At 38.2% G+C, this 20,655-nt stretch overlaps 2 protein-coding genes across 4 annotated transcripts in view; one reads left to right on the top strand and one right to left on the bottom strand.

Moving 5' to 3' along the window:
- The window catches only part of FAM227B (family with sequence similarity 227 member B), a 211,675-nt gene that overhangs the window by 119,788 nt on the left and 71,232 nt on the right, over nt 1-20,655 (top strand). The gene's annotated exons all lie outside the window — the stretch shown is intronic.
- Nucleotides 1-20,655, bottom strand: part of FGF7 (fibroblast growth factor 7) — a 107,410-nt gene that overhangs the window by 75,613 nt on the left and 11,142 nt on the right. For 2 of the 3 annotated variants that reach the window (XM_073303969.1, XM_073303968.1), the window contains exon 3: nt 12,237-12,380. The exons of the other annotated variant lie outside the window; for it this stretch is intronic. The gene's annotated coding sequence lies outside the window, so the exon portion shown is untranslated. The remainder of the gene's footprint in view (nt 1-12,236; nt 12,381-20,655) is intronic. 3 annotated transcript variants of the gene reach the window in all.

The raw sequence follows: 20,655 nt of genomic DNA, 5'->3' as shown, positions 1-20,655 counted from the left end.
CTCCAGCTTTCTCCCAGACCACACCACACGATCCATCGTCTACAGCCAAGCTCTATGATACAACCACATTTGCTCCAGCCCCTCAGACAGGGACAAACACCTACAAGATCTCTATCAAGCACACTTACAACTACAATACCCATCTGCTGAAGTGAAGAAACAGATTGACAGAGCCAGAAGAGTACCCAGAAGTCACCTGCTACAGGACAGGCCCAACAAAGAAAATAACAGAACGCCACTAGCCGTCACCTTCAGCGCCCAACTAAAACCTCTCCAACGCATCATCAAGGATCTACAACCTATCCTGAACGACAACCCATCACTCTCACAGATCTTGGGAGACAGGCCAGTCCTTGCTTACAGACAGCCCCCCAACCTGAAGCAAATACTCACCAGCAACCACACCCCACACAACAGAACAACTAACCCAGGAACCTGTCCTTGCAACAAAGCGCGTTGCCAACTGTGTCCACATATCTATTCAGGGGACACCATCATAGGGCCTAATCACATCAGCCACACTATCAGAGGCTCGTTCACCTGCACATCTACCAATGTGATCTATGCCATCATGTGCCAGCAATGCCCCTCTGCCATGTACATTGGTCAAACTGGACAGTCTCTACGTAAAAGAATAAATGGACAGAAATCAGACATCAAGAATTATAACATTCAAAAACCAGTCAGAGAACACTTCAATCTCTCTAGTCACTCAATTACAGGTCTAAAAGTGGCAATTCTTCAACAAAAAAACTTCAAAACCAGACTCCAAGGAGAGACTGCTGAATTGGAATTAATTTGCAAACTGGATACAATTAACTTTAGGCTTGAATAGAGACTGGGAGTGGATGGGTCATTACACAAAGTAAAACTATTTTCCCATGTTTATTCCCCCTCCTCCACCCCACCCCTCCCGGCTTCCTCAGACATTCTTGTCAATGCTGGAAATGGCCCACCTTGATTATCACTACAAAAGGTTCCCCCCCAACCCCCCGCTCTCCTGCTGGTAATAGCTCACCTTAAGTGATCACTCTTGTTACAGTGTGTATGGTAACACCCATTGTTTCATGTTCTCTATGTATATAAATCTCCCCACTGTATTTTCCACTGAATGTATCCAATGAAGTGAGCTGTAGCTCACGAAAGCTTATGCTTAAATAAATTGGTTAGTCTCTAAGGTGCCACAAGTACTCCTTTTCTTTTTGCGAATACAGACTAACACGGCTGCTACTCTGAAGCAATCTTAGTTCTGGCATTTCTTGACTTTGACTTGCTTTACTTTGCAACTCTAACATTCTTTTAATGTAGCTTTTGTGTGTAATTGATTGTATAGCAAAGTGTTCGACTTATGCAATTTGGAGTGTGAGGTAAGAGGGAGGTGAAGACTCTGTACTAAGTCTCGGGTGAAGTCCTATCCTAGAAAACACTTGAGATAATCTGGTCCATTCCAGAAAAAATATGTTGCTTGGCAGAAATATTTTTGATGCCTCAGACCTCTTTGGCAAGAAATATTTAGCAATATACAGAGAGGGTCTGACTGCATCAGTGGCAGGGAAATTTCCCCACCCACCCTTTAGTTTGGTGGTAGAATTTTAACAAGGAGCTTCTGGGATCCCTCTCTTCCCAGCATCTCCCTTGAAACAATTGTTTTTTACATTAGCATCTAGGACTCAGTTTTATTTAAAAAAATAGGCTCCTGGTGTGCAAATAATGGAATTGTGATGTAGTGCCAATATTTTAGGATGGGCTCCCACAAATATTCTTCTGCCCTCCCCCAGCTTGTGATAAATTCTGAGTACGACGGATCCATTTCCATAGAGTAGAAAAGGGAAGGGACCAGTGAGTGTATTAATTTGTTCTCATTTAAAACAAATGTTCTCATAAACATAACCAAGAAGGGAGGTAACACCACTTGGCAAACAAATGCATACTAAGATGCACTTGCTGGAAGTGTTTAGCCTTTGTTTCTGAAACTTAGGCTGAGTATATTGAGAACTTAGCACAAGTGTTCAACTTGAAAATAGGGTAACGGGAATGATTCATAACAGGGGAGCAGGAGTTGCCTCCCACAAGAGAATTTTTTGAAAATACCTGATATTTTGGCACAATCTTGCAAGAAGCAAAGCCTTGTTCCTCAGAAGTATTTTTATAAGTGCCAGGGATAAGTCTTCTCATAATGTTAGCTATATATAGTGTGTTGTTTCAAGTCAAATTACAGAGCCCTGACGGGGTCACTTATTGTTTGCCTGGTGGAACAGCCTCTGGCATGGGCCATAGGGCTAGCCTGCCCTAACCAGGCCTGCAACAATAGCCACTAGAACCTGTGCTGAGCAGGAGAATTGATCTGGGCTTTGCTCCTTGCCTACTGTAGTATCCGAGCAAGTAAAGAAAAGATCAGCGCCTCCAACTGAGTCTGCCATATGCCACTGGGATGAATCTCCCCCACCCTTCATCCTCAACAGGAAGGAGAGAAGGAAGGCCCTCACCTAGACTGTAGGTGTGGAGGAAAAGAATGCCAGGCATCAGTTAGCCTGTGCACAGGTCTGGGATAGGGAAAACAACAGTGGTGCAAATAGTCTCTGGCATGGGGGACATGACTTCATGGTTTCAAAGGCCCCTGTGTCTTTTGGATTGGGAATGCCCGGCCTCTCTGAGGACAGGGGAGGAAAAAGTGGCTGGCTTATCCCACAGTCCAAGTGCCATTAACCATCTCTATTATAATCTACAAGATTCCAGGCTTCTAATTAGAGCATTTTCCTACTAAATAGACTTGGCCAGAGGGTAGGACTCCCTCTCAGTTTCTCTTTTGATCTTTTATTAATGAGCTACAGTCAGGTAATTTTGCTGAAGCTTTATAATGTTTATAAGTCTTCAGACTGAGATGGTACTCTTTTAAAACATTCAAATCTGGGTCTTAAGTATGGGCTCGTTCCTTTCACCAACTTTATCCCTCAATAGGCCTAAAAGGTGTGGGGGTTTTTTATGAGAGTGGTACTGAAAACTCTGACTTTTTTCTTATGGTGCTGTCTAAATACACAATTTTAACTTAATGTTGCATTGCCACATAATAAAAAATGTGTCTGAAAATCTAGGTTGTCCCAGGATCCCTAGCTATTTATGGGGGAAAGGAGATCTGTTGTGAGGAAAAATTTCCACCCCCTGCTCCACCTTCCCAAAAGATTCTCTCTTGCTCAGTCTCTTTCTCTCCAGTTTTGAAAAACACCCTCAGGGCATCCTTTTTATTTGAATTGATTTTCTAGTTGTTTATCTTTTTCAATCTGGTCATGAAAGGCACATCTGGTTCCTATTTTAATCAGTAATCCTGTGGGAGCAACATCATATTATAGAGAGCTAACAATGCTAAAATAATAATCCATAATGATGCAACTTCTGGTAATATAAAACTGTTTTATCCTCTGTCTGTATAAGTGTGTTAATGATGTAGGCCAACTGATTTCTTTATAGATAAAACTCACTAAGGATCTTAATAGTAGAGATACTTGGGTATTAGCTGATGTCCGTATAAGTGAACTCTTCAGACAGTCAGAAATTCCTGCATTTTTATAGTGTGTGTGAGCATTTTAGTTCTTATGGAAAGTGCCAGTCTGATAGTCCTGGAGAATGAAGACCTCTGTTTACAGGCAGAACAGGTACAGCAAGCCACCACCAGTGCAAACTTCCCAGTCATAATGCCTTATTCTTTACCTAGTGGGTCCCACGTCTAGAGGTGAGATGGTAATTCAGTCCGCAAATGGATTCAATGTTGGGCATATTTAGGGAGACTGCCCAAAAGGATGCCAATTAGTGATGATTTTGTTATGAGGCTACCTGTTCTGAGCTGCTAGAATGAAACCAGCTGATTTCACATTGGCTGCCAAACAACCATCAGGTGGGTACTGCTCATTTGCTACCAATGCAGGCCGTCTTTGAACCAGTAACATTAGAAAGATGCTTTATATCCCATTATCAATCCCCTGAATAATACAGAAATATCTGCTTTTAGAAATTAAGTAACAACCAAGTATGCGCTGATATTTTCACATAATATGAGGAAGCTACAGCATCTGTTCAGCAGAAAAGCAGATGCTGGATAAATTTATATCTTTAGGTTCAATTGCAAGTGTGGACCTACATGTAAATTATGCTCATACCTGCCTCATTGTGCATTGCTACTACCTTAAAATATACCGACTTCCAGGCTCTCTCCACCCTAGGATCCCCTAATATTCCAATGCTGTCTGAAGAAGCTCCTTCTATTCCTAGGAACTTTGAGAGTTGGGAAGAATTTAATTGAAGAGTTTATATAGAAGGATTGCATCACAGAGTACTGGTCTAAACCTCTAGTTCAGCCTTCAAAATATTTTAGTGCTGACACTTTAAAATATGCCTGCTTCTGCTTTGACTAGTTCAGCAAAGCCTGTCACCGAAGCATCATGTGCATATATTAAATGACATGTCAAATACTATAACTATACTACAGAATCAGGAAAGATTTTATTGATAGTCTTAATGTTATAAATTAAACAATTATTCTGAAGACTAAACTTGAGAAATTCCAGGTCCACAGCATCCATTTTCTCAATACTTTCTCCTCAAACCCATTTTCAGGAAAAGCAAGTGCCTACATAGCATCAGATGGGAAGCTTTTTTTCAAATTCCATATTAAAGCAGGAATGGTTTACTTTAGAGCACTCTAAGTACAAGTAACTTTAATGGAGGTCTCCTTAGGTTTGCATGCTTAGTAGGGAGGTTGTGGGGAAGAACAGAGAGAGGCTGCTCAATAGGTGAGTGCTATAATTTTTGAAGTTGTATACTTAATTCATATTATCAGTGGAAAACCAATGTGATTGGAGATATGAAAATAAGGAACAAATGCATAATGTCTATTTAGTATTTACACACTATCCTAATTTTATTTTGGGGAGGCAAAAGAGGGCATTCTGAACCTCTCTCTTTAATGCCTACAGTCATAAAAAGAATGCATGAAATATAATAAGGTCCAACAAATCTCCTAATAAAATGATGCAAATTAGAGAGGAGCCAAACATTTGAAAATGCTTTATCCAAACTTATGCTGTAACTCCAGTCCTCAAAGGCAGATTTTCCCAGCTATATGTCAGAGAAATACAGTGGCAGTTGATATTAAATCTAAAATACTGTATTCCTTACTGCTTGAGGTATTTTTAAACAGGAGTGAAATCTAAAGTTCCACTTTAGATATATTTTTATGAGTCAAAAATATTTTGGCATGTACTGGGGGGAAAAAAGGTGGGGAAACTCCTCCGCTGCCCCCCGTCTCTGGCATCTTTAGATTTCCCTTCTAGCCAATTCAAAGCTGCTGGTCCTGGGACAGGAGTCCGACCTGGGATCCGCAAAAAGAAAAGGAGTACTTGTGGCACCTTAGAGACTAACCAATTTATCTGAGCATAAGCTTTCGTGAGCTACAGCTCACTTCATGCGACCTGGGATGTTTTTCCTATCATAGGTGGTATGTGGTGGTTAACTTTTCAGCTGCTATAATTATACCCAGAATACAAACCTAATTGCCTTTGATGTTTAGTTTATCATTCTATCCTTGTGGCCTATTTTTAAGCATTCTTCTGGCACTTTCATAGTATGTTACATTTTTACTTCCACAGTAGCTGTGGTAGATCGTGATCATTGTTTTCAAGATACTTAGTCAATGAGTAATAAAAGAAACTGAATAGCATGAAAATCTGTGTATTCAAGATCTTTGCTATATTCTCAACAAAAAAAAAGTTTCTATGATCTACTGGTTGAAAAATATCGTTAATATTTCCCTGAAGATTTTATAGCCCTAGTCCAGTCTTATCAAGAGCAGAAGTTATTTTGAAGAAATAGTAATATTTTACTGTCTTAATCAATTTATATGCAATAGGACCTTTCATCTTATGATCACAAAGGGGAAATCGAGCCACTGAATTTAAGTGATTTGTCCAGTGTGTCACTGTGAGACAATAGCAGATTTGGGCATAGAACTAGAACAAATTTCCTCACAGATCACATATTTTAATAAACCTTAAATTTATGTGGATTATACATCGAGCTTTATGATAAAGACTTGTATTGCGGTATGTTTCTCCCTTGTCCCTGCTCTTTATCCAAGGATTTATTACACACTTATGCTATTGTGATATATTTATGGTGTTAAATATTTATTGCATATAAATTGATTAAGATAGTGCTATATTATTCCCTAATGTGGAATGAAGACTCAATAATTGACTAGAAATAACACAGCTTTTCTGGCATTTGACAGATATTTTTCAATGGCCAAATCCATTGCTCAGCTAGCTGGAACTCAAGCACATACCTTCTCTAAACACTACTGCTTGGATTCCGGCACCAGAACAGATGTTCTCTGGCCAGGCCTTGTTACAAAACGCCTTTATCTAACCGAGATCATTAGCTTCATCATTCTATTTGAAATATAACTGTGCTCTAGACTTCCAATGTGTGTGGAAGGTGGTTCAATTTCAGCTTTGCTGGAGAAACTGTTGGCTCCCAAAAATGGTTTTTGTGAGTGTGGAGAGGCAATTTGGAGCTTTTATTGAATAACAGAGTAAATAAGATCCATGGTGGATGGAAGAGATCTTTGGCATGAGTTTACCATCTCCAAGCACCTTGTCATGGGAAGCACTTGCGGAGCCAGACTAATATGGTCTGGCTAAGTGTTTCTGAATATATCAAAAGGATACAATTGCTGTAGATCGCTTCTGCTAAATAGTCTAGTATATTCAGAATATACCACTTCATGCTGAAGAAACATACTTATACATAAATTCTTTTTTACAGTAATGCTTCCTTTTAAAATAGTTAAAATTAGGTCCCAGGACAAGAGTAAATTAGTTAAAGAATTTTGCAAAAATAAAAGTAGGAATTTGTTGCTGTTATCTTCACACTGTAAAGGGAAAAATTAAGAAATTTTATTAAACTCTTGACAAAAGTGAAATGTGAATGTTGCCATCCTTTATAAAGTATGATTCCCCATTCATTTACAAATTAATGGCACAATACGGCTATTAGTATTTTGTTTGACATAAGTGAAATAAAATCTGATATTCAACTCATTATCACAATTAAGGTGATATTAGCTCATATTGTACCATCAGTTTTTAAGCAGAAGTCTCAACCTACTACTTCTGTTAAAAATCCAGTGATGCTATATGACCCTATATGATGCTATATGTATTATACACTGCTATAAAATAAGAATAGTAAGAACAGCTCTTGATGCACAAAATGAAAACAGCTAAATTAACTGCTTTATCAAAGCTGTACACTCTGTATAATCAGATGCCCTTTCCAAATCAATAGGGAATTTATAGATCTGAACTTCTCATACAGTAAGATGCTATCAGCAATCAATCCTTTTAATTTACTATGGTTGTAGGTCGGACAAATTTTTGAATTAGGAAATGATTGCAGAGTGCATTTTTGAAATCATGAAGTATGCTTATTTTCATAGTCATGCTATCCACTGTCATCCAAGTAAACATGAGGCTACTTTGACTTTAAATATTTATAAAAATTATTCTAAAATATATTGCAGAATATTAGACAACTTTTAGCAAGAATATTATTTTTGCTGAAGGTCACACACTAATGAAAATGTAAAGGCATTTGTTTCATTCCCATATTATACCCTGTTGTTTTTATCAACAGGTTAAACAATAGAATTGGTGCAAGTTCAGTCAGATTCCTTGACAGGATAAAATATTCAGAACCTTCCTTTGGAGATGTCATTGTCACCTGCAGTGGAAGGAACACTGATGCACACGTTCGCATTTTTATTTATAAACAAAAATAAAATTTTAAATTAAAAACTTGGGGTTATTTTCAAATTGCATGAAAATATCTAATATGCACACAAATCTGGTAGCCCTTAAGTTTCCCACCACAACATTCGCTGCATAACTGCACTTGAAGAAACTTCTTGCTACTACTAAGGTATATTTGTGTGCACAGTAACTTGTCTATTTTATTAGGAGGGAGATTTCTACCTGCTTGGAGGACAGCAATAACTAGACTATTTGGTAGCATGGTGCTTTACTGGTAAAGAGCAGATTCTAGTAATGTTTTCTTGCTGCCATTATATGAATTTTCTATTAGATTGTTTTGTGAATTCAGGCTGTTGATCCTATGTTTTGATGACTCAGTGGACTAGTACTCTAGATTATGAGCAAACTTCAAAGGATTGAATTCTCACTTGAATCCTTCATTTTAGCCGTGAATTTTATATTTAGTAAGAGTAAGCTCTCCATACTTTTTAGGTAATTAAAAACAACACAATTTTGCAAATTTGGGCCTTACAACAAGTCATAAACAAGCTATATTCTACATCCTGATCTATGAGAAAGCAGAGGCAAGGTTTTATCCCCTTTAAATACTGAAATAAATGTTAAATGCAAATCTCTCTGAAACATGATTTAGAGCAGTGGTTCCCAAACTGCGGTTTGTGAACCCCTGGGGGTTCGTGAAATATTACAGGGGGTTCTCGGGGGGAAAAAATTCCCTAATGGTGGACAGAGCTGTCCCTAGGGATCCCAGGCAGCATGGGGCCAGCAGCCTGGAGCCTTGGGGACTTCCCAGAGGTAAGCAGATCAAAGCAAGCATATCTATCACACTGAGGAGATTTAAACTTCAAGACTCCTCATAAGAAATGGAAAGGGAGGTGGGTATTTTTTGCTGTTTTTAAAATTAACTAGCCAGCTAGTATTGGTTTTTAAAATTATTATGAAGAACAAGTTTAAGCTTTGTTGTAACATGCATTGTTTGCCTGGACTGCTCAAGACCTGAATGCTTGTGTAGGAGGAACTCTTTGAGTTGGCTTCTTAAATACTTTCATGCTATTTCACTTCTGATACTCCTTGATGAAACATAGGAGCCTTGTCTTATAACAGGTTTATTCAAAGTGATACAAGCTACGAAAGTGAAATCTTGGAAGAGTGTTGCCGTTTTCATAATGTAATAAAATACTGTAAGGATAAATATTAATAAATAGTGTGTAATAAGCATATCATAAAACAAATTTTATATTTCCAAGATCACTACTTTTATAATTTATACTCAGGTAAAGGAGAAAATCCCTGGAAATATACATTTTTAGGAGGGGGTTCGCGAGACTTGACATTTTAGTGAAAGGGATTCACAGGTTATTAAGTTTGGGAACCACTGACTTAGAGTATTACTGGTATTCCCTTTTCCATGGATGGCACTGGGTAAGGAGCTGATATTGCATATTTAGCTTCCGTTAATATTTTTTTCCCCTATGAAAGTACAATAAGTCCAAACAAAGATGAAATGATATGGGTGAGTCTCTCTGCATCTTCCAGTTACCATCTATCTTAGTATCCAAAAGCTAAAGGAGTTGCCTGAGAAGAGGCTATCTTTGTAGATAAGAAGAAACAAGCTCTCCCACGCACACAGTGGGACACTGAAATGGTAACAGTATTGTGATCCTCTGTTATTTTTGACAGGATTGCATGTCAGGTAGTGCAAGATCTGCAGACTTTTTGAAGGAGCAACTGAAAACAATGTAGTGGAGGGTAGGGGGAGGAATAGTTACATATTCCTGCAAAAGCTAGCAACATTTCCTGTCACTTTTCAAGTAGAGCTGAGCAAATTGGGGTGTGTGTGGCCAAGCAAATTTTTTCACTTTGCCTTGCCAAAATGAAAGCCAAAACAATTTCGTTTAGGTTGACTTGAAACAAAACAGTTGATTTTTAAATGAAATGTCAAAATGATTCATTTTTTACTTGACATTTTTTATGGTCACCCTAAAGAAATCCCTCCCTCCTTCACATACCACAAACTACAAGGCATTATTTAGCTTCCTCTAACAATAAGAAAAGTCTCTCTTGTAACCCATGGTCTGTTCTACAGAAATGGAGACACATGAGTTGGCGTCAGTAAAGAAAACTGCGCTAGATGTGCAGAAAAGAGACTGAGTCAGGAATTGCACGAAAAGTCTTATAACACAAGTACTGTACAGCTTTTTCTTGAAGGCAGTGAAGCAGAACCATTTCCTACAAGTATAGTCAATAAGTGTATTGTACCACTAAAACCCATTCCAAGCAGACTTTACACCCCCGGGGTGCTCTGCTCCCTGGGATACAACAGCAGGCATCAGCATATCTCAGGTCTGAATCAAGCCTAAGAACTAGAATGTTTATGGGATTTTTAATCTATGTGGAGCTGCTTACTCCGTGTCACCAGTTTAAGGTCAACCCAAGGCAGCAGTGATCAAAAGTAGTTACCGTGTGGTGGTTTTTTAATGGCTGTAATGAATTGCTGGCCTTAGTCCATTTTCTGGTAGATAGATGTCCTGGTTACAAAACTACAGTCACAGTTACCAGCCTCTTGGTGATCTTAGCAGAGAGGCCAAGAACTGAATGGGCACAAAGATTATACCACCTCCTCTCCTGTGGAGTTGCCACTGTCCCATGCCACCTCTTTGAATGAAGTACTTTAGTCAGTGACATTTTTCACAAGAAATAAATTAACTTTAAATTTTAAAAAGATTAACTTTTGAAAATCTATTAATATACCGGGTAAAATAACTTTATCATTTTATTAAGGTTTTCAGTCTCACATTTGGTGCTATGCATTTTCATTTATAAAATAAATTTTATAAAAAGTAAAGGATTGAATAAACTATTAAGAATAAAAATTTATTCTCTAAGAACATCCATCCAATATGAGAAGCTGTATGATATACTATAATTGCTTTCAGTCTTGGCTTTTCCACTGATAGCATTGTGTTGTTGAGAAGAACAATAAACTAAACATTTATGAGAAATCGAGGAGAGCAATTAATACTATATGCAATTAATTTCATGAGAAAAGCAGGGCGCCTCTTTTATAATACACTCACAAGGGGCCCATCAACATAAAAACTTAAAGGAACTTTATTCTTCTTTTTTAGTCCAAGTTCCTTTCTGCATACTGGTCCCATTGTGTTAAACATCTGGTAAAGGCATTTGCTAGTGCTAATATTTTATAATTTATAACATGGCCAGACTGGAGACTAGGAGGAAGAAATCCTCTTCTCTCTATGGTGGGCTATTCCTGCTGCTACAGAGCTAGTGAAGTTTTTATTCATCACAGCCATAGATAGATGATAAGCTGTATTGGATGTACTAGCATTTCCAAGATGGTAAGAGCTTTGTCAGTTAATTTCCTCACCTGGATTTTAAAATGACATGTTTTTATTCATGTTGGAAATGCACAAAAAATATGCTTTATTTAAAAAATAACTAACATAAGTTTCCAGCTTGGGGTCCGATCCTGCAAACACATCAGCATGTATATAACTTTACTCAGTCCTACTGACTTCAGTTGGAGTATTCACATGTAAATTTTACACATTGACTTAAAAATTTGAGGTCTGCACCATAAGAAAGTAATGAGGATGCTTGTAGTTTTCCATCTTAGCTTCGACTGTAAAGTCCACGTTTTTAACAAAATGCTCTATCGTTAGGAGAGAAGATGTTTCTTTATAAATATACTGTGTACTCAGATTGCGATACAGCATAATAAAAACAAACAAATTAAGATACAGTAATTATAAATATGAACATACAAGCAGATAAAAGCAAAGGTGTTCCAATAAAAGAATGGATGCAAGGGAAAGGTAATTCTTATAAACACCTTGAGAGGGGGATTTAGGTATTTACATGAGGAGAGAATCATAAAATGGATGTCAAAAAGAAGCAACTTCCACAGCTGTGCCCAACTGCCTGCTGATTTAAGACAATCCTGGTACCACTAAAAATGGATAGTGTGGTATGCCAAGTGTCATGAGTCTCAAGGTAATATAACCAGGTCTTCAAAACAGCAGCAAACTAGGGTGCTTGATCACACAAGGTTTTGAGCTCTCCTAAAAAGTGTGTAGTTTACTCATTTCCCACTAAAATCAATGGGAATTGAGGGTGCTCAGGAATTCCGAGGAGCACTTAGTGCCTTGTAGGTCCCTAGAAAAGGATGCAGAGCAAGATGTAGAGCATGTTTTATGTATTCTGCTTCATCCCACTCAGTCCTCACTGTATCATCTGCTCCTTAAAATTATGGTTTAATTCCTCTAAGCATCGGTTTTATTGTTTTGGAGAGTAGAAAAACTTGGCTGGAGTATAATATTTAGAGTCCATTTTTTTGCTTACTCTTTAGAAAACTTACAAGCACATGAGCAAAAAAAATGTATACAAGTTTCTTACCATTTCAACCATGAACTCCTCATTATCTGTTGGCTGTCCATTCAAAATTAACAGAAACCACAACCTTAGCTCCCTTCCCTTTCTAGAACCCCCACAAGCCTGGGAGAATAGATGTAGTGCCATGGAGACTTGGGTTTTGTTGAACTGAAATGGAAGCAAGTTAGATGTTTAAAGATCAATTTCTGCTCTTAAAAACAGCTATTTAAATCTAGAGTAGCTCTAGATTTAAATTACAGTAACCGCGAGCAGAATTTCCCTAACTAGTTATTTGCATGTGCATCTGAATGCACAAATTGTATACATGCGTTTTTCAACCCTCACCCATAAAAAACTGACCCACAGGATTTAAAAATGAGTCAGCTGTTTTCTACCAATACAGTTGCTATTGTCAGTTAAATACTGAATGACTACAAGACTCAAATTAAGCATTGGGGAAAAAGAGGGAATATCAGCTAACAGGTTTATTTAGGTTTCAGAATAGCAGCCGTGTTAGTCTGTATCCGCAAAAAGAACAGGAGTACTTGTGGCACCTTAAAGACTAACAAATTTATTCGAGCATAAGCTGTCGTGGGCTACAGCCCACTTCATCAGATACATAGAATTGAACATATATAGTAAGAAGATATATACATACAGAGAAGATGGAAGTTGCCATACAAACTGTAAGAGGCTAATTTAAAATCAAAATCAGCTAATAGACTAATTTAGGGCTTCTTATCACTAACAAATTTGTCTTGGGTTTGTTAAACTCTTTAGCCAGCCAACATAAAGAATATCAGTAATAGAATCATTACATTATAGATATAAGCTAGAATATTTGTAATTCCAATTTCTGATCTAGAGTTACTCCAGAACACATACTCTACTCTTCTTTATGTAACCATACCTATACCATGCAGAAGTTACCTTTCCATTCTTCTGCCTTTTTGTCACTGAAAAAGTTAGCAGACTTGATTAGCCGTTCAAAAGTTAGGCCTTTTCCATGAACTTTCTCCAAAATTTACTGCTGTAGATCTTCTAAATATTCTGATATTAACTTCCTAACTGAAGTCACAAAGCAGTATTGAATCTTCTGATATGTAAATCCTGTTCTATAGGCCTTTATAGGAAAGATATATAATCTTTTTGTCCATCCTCCATGTGATCTATCTGAAAACATATGCCCCCTGACTGGAATTTCTTATTTGCATACTTACTATCTCCACATGATTGTACTCATTTTGTTTGTTCTTGTAAAAAAGAAAAATATTGCCAGCATGGAAAAATTGTGAAATTTTTGTTGTACTTAATTTTTAAAATTCACTATTACAAATAAACCCACACTTTCAATGTTTCTTTTTATATAACTTTTTGGTTGGTTGTGAGTATTTCTTGACATGTTGTAAGTTTAACCCAAAATAACTTACTGTATACTAAATCCCTGATTTAAAACCAGGAAAGCAAGAAACTGCTGAGTAAAGTTTAAAACAATGCACTTAATCTATATCCTACATTTTACAGCAAATACAGGGTTTCAACTTCCATGTCCTCAACTCTCACTGAAATGGGAGTTGCACGTGAAGCAGGCTTGCAGGCTGAAGCCCACAGAGTAGTACGTACACAAAACTACCCAGTGACAGGAGTTGCATGAAATATTTATCCCCTGGAGTAGATTGAGATGTGTTTTCACGTCTAGCATTGAATTTTCTTGCTTTGGATGACACCTCTGCTTTCAAGGAGACATTAAACAGATCCTTACAATTTTTGGTTATTAAAAAGTGACATGAAATTTCTCAGATGAGGGATGTTAACTCTAATGATTCTGGTCAAATTCCTACTCAGGTATTTACAGTAGGGCCTACATTTGCCATACGCTTTTATTTGGATAGTCTTCACTTCTGTTTCAAACCATTATGGACCATTACTGTGCACTCTGTATGAACAGAGCAGCAGGGATTTCATTCATTTAAGCGGTGAGTAATGTATTCCCTATCCTATCCTTTACTTTTATGGGGTTGGTGATATTTAATAGTTGTAAAGCATATGAAATGTGTGTGCTATGCAGCCATTATAGTTCTGACTGTAGTGCTGTATGTACCGGATAACATGAAGTGAGTGGAACAGTTGACTGGAAGTCAGAATTGTGGGTTCTAGTCCCAGTTCTATATTTTTATTTAAAATGTCTTCTCAAGTCTTCATTCTGGCCCACATTATGAAGAGGGAAGGAAAACTGGCAGACCTCTGGCAGGAGACTGCAGTATTAGAAATGTGCTGCTTCTGTGGCATCAACCCCTTTGGATCCTGCAGGCACTCTTCCATCAGGATACAGATCTGCAGCTGAGGAGGTAGGCTGAAGGGAAGGAGTATGGGACATACCACACAGTGCATCCTCTCTATGTGCGCACACACACCCTCTAACCCCACAAGGATTCCACTCAAAAGTTAAACCACAGAGTATAAACTTTGGATGACTCAATTTTTCTCAAAATTTCTCAATGTGTGAGAACAAATCTGGGTCCATCTCTGTCTAGATTTCCATATGATTTAGAAGAGATGCCAATGTATACCTAACTATGCCCTTTTTAACCTGATTACACAGTAACCCTTTGCTCATGTCTCTTTCTCTAGATATCTAGACAGCTTTATATGACTATTTTTCTAAGTTGGTTTTTTGTAGATGTGAAATATTTTCATCAAATTCCTCTGAAAATTTATTGTAGCAAATGTGATATTGTTTCCAGCTGTTTCTATCCAAAACTGATATTAAACACTGGAAGATAAGAGACAACCAGATCATTTTCTCTATCAGTCTGAAACTAACTCATGGGAATTAATAACGTTCAGAATGCATGTCAGATTGCAGTTGGAAAAACTAGAGTCAGAGATCTCAACCAGCAGCAGATGTGAAAGCCGAACACTGATCCAATTATTACCTAGCGCTACAAAAACTGGAAAAATATTCTGGAGGCCAACAGAGACAGTCATTCTTTCTGGGTGGCCTGTTCGTCTTGTCTCTGACTGAGCTCCATTTCAGAGCGTCATCCAGGAGGAGGGTCTTTGGGTCACACAGACCCATTAAAAATTCAGCTACCCAGGGATGATACCATTCTGTCTCAATACACATTTAGGCTTGGTCTTCCTGTCCATGTTGACATAAAATATAAAAAATGCATAGAAGGGGACAACCAGATTCATTAACATTCTCTTTAGTGACACATCCTAAGGGGATAACACACAGCTGTTTCAGCACATTTCTATATCATTGCTTTGCTTTCATGTGGACTGACGCTTCTGGTGTTGTGAAATTATAACAATTTGAAAGAAAAGGAAACCCTATCCCCATCATTCACTCACCAGAAGCAATTGATCCAAAGCAATGGATGCTAACCACAGACTTTAAGTAATGCTTCAAATTATCATTAGTGATATTACTTGTGGGATGAAAGTATTTCAATCAAGGCAAACAGCTGTAGGCTACTTACACGTCTGCAGAAGTAATGAGCGCATTTCACTCTTACCCATGTCAGCTGTAAATTATGCTGCATATGTTTTCAGTGGGTTTTGAGGGCATCATATGATGCAGAGAGATTTTTTTTTTGGTATGTCCACACCCACTTTTCCTAAACCGACACCAATCTTAACAGTTTGTTCAACATATTGGACAGCATCTCACCAGTGATGATTCTTTTGAAGGCACAGACTGCTGCCATGACTGAAAACCCATAAAGCATGCTTTTTAAAGATCTGCCAGACAATTCTCATAGCATTATATGGCTGTAAAAGCAACAGAATGCTTTAATTACTAGGAAGAAGGGAGGGAGGGAGAAGGGAACTACTGCTGAAATTGAAATAATTCTTTAAAAAAAAAAAATCTCCTCTAGAAGAAAATCTCTTTAACCACCGTGCATACTCCTGTGTTAAACTTGGGTGGAGGACTACAAAGAAGTGCAAACAAAAGATTTACTTATAATAAAAGTTTTATACAAGTTATAGAAAAGTTATTGTACATGCTCAGGCAATAACACTCAGCAGGTCTGCGGTGTGACTACATCGGATCAGTTTTCTTGACTTGCATTCAGAACTGGCAAATCTTGTATTTATACTTTAACCTCAGTAGCTCCACTGCCTTAAAATCTGCTACCACACTCCTTATCTCAGCATGCAAACAGCAATCTGAAGCTCTTGTCCTCAGGGGGCTGATCCAATATTTATCCTTTCATTTGGGAAGTGGAATGGACAAGATAGGTCGGATGAGGCTGAAAAGAAATATTTGAATGCAGCGATGTGGTACCCTTCCTCCAGGTGGTTGACAAAACGTTGTGGGACTCTGGCCACCTCTTTACTGGTTCTACCGTGATCCTTTCATTTGAGTGTCTAACAGGACTTCGTGGAAGGTTTTTTTGTTTATTTGCTTTGTGGCAGAATTCCTTTTCAAAGCTCATTGTGAACTTTTAGTTCGGAGTGACTTTTATCAGTATATTACTTCTTTGAACAATGAAACTAGCCTTTAAGAAACAAATGATCTGTCATTTAAAATTTTAAAAAGCACCATCATAGGGAATAGATCCTTCTCTGAACAGGAATGGTGGCGGCAGCTGTGGAAACAATACAGCCAATGTAGCGGGAAGAACAGAACGCCACTAGCCGTCACCTTCAGCCCCCAACTAAAACCCCTCCAAAGCATTATTAAGGATCTACAACCTATCTTGAAGGATGACCCAACACTCTCACAAATCTTGGGAGACAGGCCAGTCCTTGCCTACAGACAGCCCCCCAACCTGAAGCAAATACTCACCAGCAACCACATACCACACAACAGAACCACTAACCCAGGAACCTATCCTTGCAACAAAGCCCGTTGCCAACTGTGCCCGCATATCTATTCAGGGGACACCATCACAGGGCCTAATAACATCAGCCACACTATCAGAGGCTCGTTCACCTGCACATCCACCAATGTGATATATGCCATCATGTGCCAGCAATGCCCCTCTGCCATGTACATTGGTCAAACTGGACAGTCTCTATGTAAAAGAATAAATGGACACAAATCAGATGTCAAGAATTATAACATTCATAAACCAGTCAGAGAACACTTCAATCTCTCTGGTCACGCGATTACAGACATGAAAGTTGCAATATTACAACAGAAAAACTTCAAAACCAGACTCCAGCAAGAAACTGTTGAATTGGAATTCATTTGCAAATTGGATACTATTAACTTAGGTTACCTTGCATAATGACTTAGCTACTCCCAGTCTCTATTCAAGCCTATTTCCCCTTGTTTTTTCCTATTCCCCCCCCCCAGACATTCTTGTTAAACCCTGGATTTGTGCTGGAGATGGCCCACCTTGATTATCATACACATTGTAAGGAGAGTGATCACTTTAGATAAGCTATTTCCAGCAGGAGAGTGGGGTGTGGGGAGAGAAAACCTTTTGTAGTGGTGAACACCCATTTTTTCATGGTTTGTGTGTATAAAAAGATCTTCTGTACTTTCCACGGTATGCATCCGATGAAGTGAGCTGTAGCTCACGAAAGCTTATGCTCAAATAAATTGGTTAGTCTCTAAGGTACCACAAGTACTCCTTTTTAGGTTACGGTTTGACAGTTCCCTTCAGCAAGGACATTGTGAGTTCTACTATTCAACTGATACTGAAATTCATAAAGAAGTGCATTGAATTCTATGCAAATCCCACAGGGAGGTGTTTGCTTCACAGTAAGATGACGTCTCTATTTACGAAATTGATGTAGTGCATGTATCTGCAATTTATTCTTTAACTTTCCTAGACAAAATTATGAATGTTACAATCAATTAGATGCAAAATTAGCATACTGAGTTAAGGAAGGGTGCAGCAGGGGACATGTATATGTGAGCCCTGGAAAACAGATATGGACCTGAGTTGCTCTGCTCTTCTGGTCCATTTTGTTGGCTTTTTCTTAGTCCCAACCGCCCTGCTGAGGGGCAAAAAAAGGCAGAAGTTAAGTTGCCAGGTACTGAAAATGGCCTAGAATGAATCTCAGGTGTCACTTAAGATTGAACTCAAATGTGAGATGCTTTTGAGCTGCAACTGCTGTAAGAACTATCTCATTCTGGAGGAGGGCTTCTTTGAAAGACAGATGAGATTTATTGCAAGATTTTGCGTCGGCTGTATATTTGATGACTTTTCCCCCAGTCATTAAAAGGGACAATGGGCAAAACAGCTGATCTCCAACCATCTTGCACTAGATACTGTGAATATGTTTAACTCGTTGCTCAAGAAAAAAACACAGTGCAAAATAAAATGGATGGCCGAAACAAAACTAGTATTAGGAATCTGAGAATCACTGTGAGAACCTGAGAATATTTAATCCAGAAAGCTGGAAGTGGTTCTTGTGCAATAGTCTGGGGATATTGAATTGGCAGGAAGAATGAAGATTGATTTGTGCCAGGAGACATCTAGGGGGAAAAAAAACCATCTGGTCCCCAAATTTGTTATTGTACATGAATCCTTACCAGTGCAGAATGAGACATTATGTGTTGTAAGAGGGACTTTGAAGGCTGCTAATGCTGTAATTGGGAACTGTCCAGATTCCTTTTTGTTTTTCACAAAGTAGCACAGCAGACGTAGGGCTTGGGATTTAAATCCATTCATTCTTTTGGCTTCCACGGCTTAGTGGTCCCCTATTTATTTTTACGTGCTATAGACATGTTCAGTGTATCTTTTAAAAGTCTTCCATCCACAGATGACATGGGATATGGTTTTCCTTGAGATCACAGCCCTCCGTTATCTATTGCCACAATGAAATTAGCAGAGACACTTGCACTGGACGGGCCTTTATTATAACTGAGAGGGAACTGGTAGGGATTTTTCTGTAAGAGATCCTAGACTTCTCAACTCCAAACTCCTGCCCTTGTTTAGCCACAGCCTAGGTTTAACATTATGGGCATGCTGCAAAGGCCATCTATTTTCTCAAGCTGTTGAGAAGGGGAGTCGGCTGGGGGCTGCAGTGGGTTATATTCATGAACTATCCTCTTTTATTTATAGAATTCTGGGGAGATTTAATTTTATGGGATAGGCACCTAGAATTTCAGATTAACACCTACAGGTTTTTATACGTTCAAAGAAATAAGCACATATGTTCTTCATGCTTTCTCTTTAATCTTTCGATAACCTCTTCCATGCCTGCAGTACCACGTTAATGACAGAGATTCTCAAAAATGGATGACTTCTGACCACTCCTCCTCTATCCATTCTTGAATTTCCAGCCACTTTTCTGATATCTCCTCTTGGATATGTAGCCACCAACTTACATTTAACCTCTTCAGTACTGAATTTACCTTTCCTCCTACCCCTAACTCTTTTGTGCCACCAGTTTTTATTTCCATTGACATCTAAGCTACCAAGCAGGTGGTCATGGTGAACTCTGTCTTCTGTGGGGTAACAAGTCTGTTGCTGCTTTCTTTTTGACGTGTATCTCATTCTGAAATGTGTCTGGTTAGAAATTGAACCTTCCTACTTAACACATCTGTTTTCTTTTTGTGTTCAGAGTCAGATCTATTTATTTTAATGACCAAAAATTTTTTTACTAACGCCAAGCTTTTGGAATGCAAACAGCTCTGGGGGAGCAAATTGGATGATTTGGTGGCCAAATCATAATGGTGGCCATAATCAGCAGAGTTTATTATCCAAATTCCATTAGCAGGACCCTGCATGACTCCATAGTTTGCAAATGATGTATTTACATGTATGGAAGGCAATAGGGTAGAAAAGGTGTAACTCAGAGTCTAAACTGAAGACATTGGTGGTTGTACAGGGTACACTGAGACAAGCATATAAAATCTTTATTACTGGTCATTACGTAAGAGCTAGAAAAATACATCTTGACTTTCAAGTCCTTGGTTGAGTTTGCTGGGCTGGCTTTGGAAGTAAGTCATTTGTTTTTTCAAAACCTACAGGAAGCAGATGTATTTATGCAAAAAGGGAAGTTAAAGGGCTCCAAAGCTGCTTAGAATTTTTTTGAAAATTTTGTTTAGGAAATGGGCTGATATTTATTATTTTATTTTTAGATTCTTATTTGGGGGCTAATACTTTACTCTTACTCATGTTGCCTGTACCTTCTCAGGTATTTCCTCTATAGGATTTCTATTGCTATTACAGTGAAAATTACTACAATCTGCTTTTCTAATATTTTCTAAACTGAGAGCCTACTTTTTCTAGCTATCTACTTCTGCATTTTGAGAGTTATGCATCTTGTTTAGTTGATCTGATAGGTTTGTAATGCATTGATATTGAATCCACCATGGCAAAATTTAATTTTCTTTTTTCCTGTAGAAGATCATCTTAAATAATTCACTATTTTGCTCTTTCCTGTTTGCATATCATAGGGCAGTAGGTCACTGTGCCTAGCTATACCCTTTGTGGTTGATTATTTTACCACATTGTGCAGTTGACACAAT

This window comes from Lepidochelys kempii, chromosome 10 (genome assembly GCF_965140285.1).
Source record: "Lepidochelys kempii isolate rLepKem1 chromosome 10, rLepKem1.hap1, whole genome shotgun sequence".
NCBI classification, from domain to species: Eukaryota; Metazoa; Chordata; order Testudines; family Cheloniidae; genus Lepidochelys; species Lepidochelys kempii.
The sequence above is the reverse complement of the archived record's forward strand: the minus strand, read 5'-3'. Positions and strand labels throughout refer to the sequence as shown.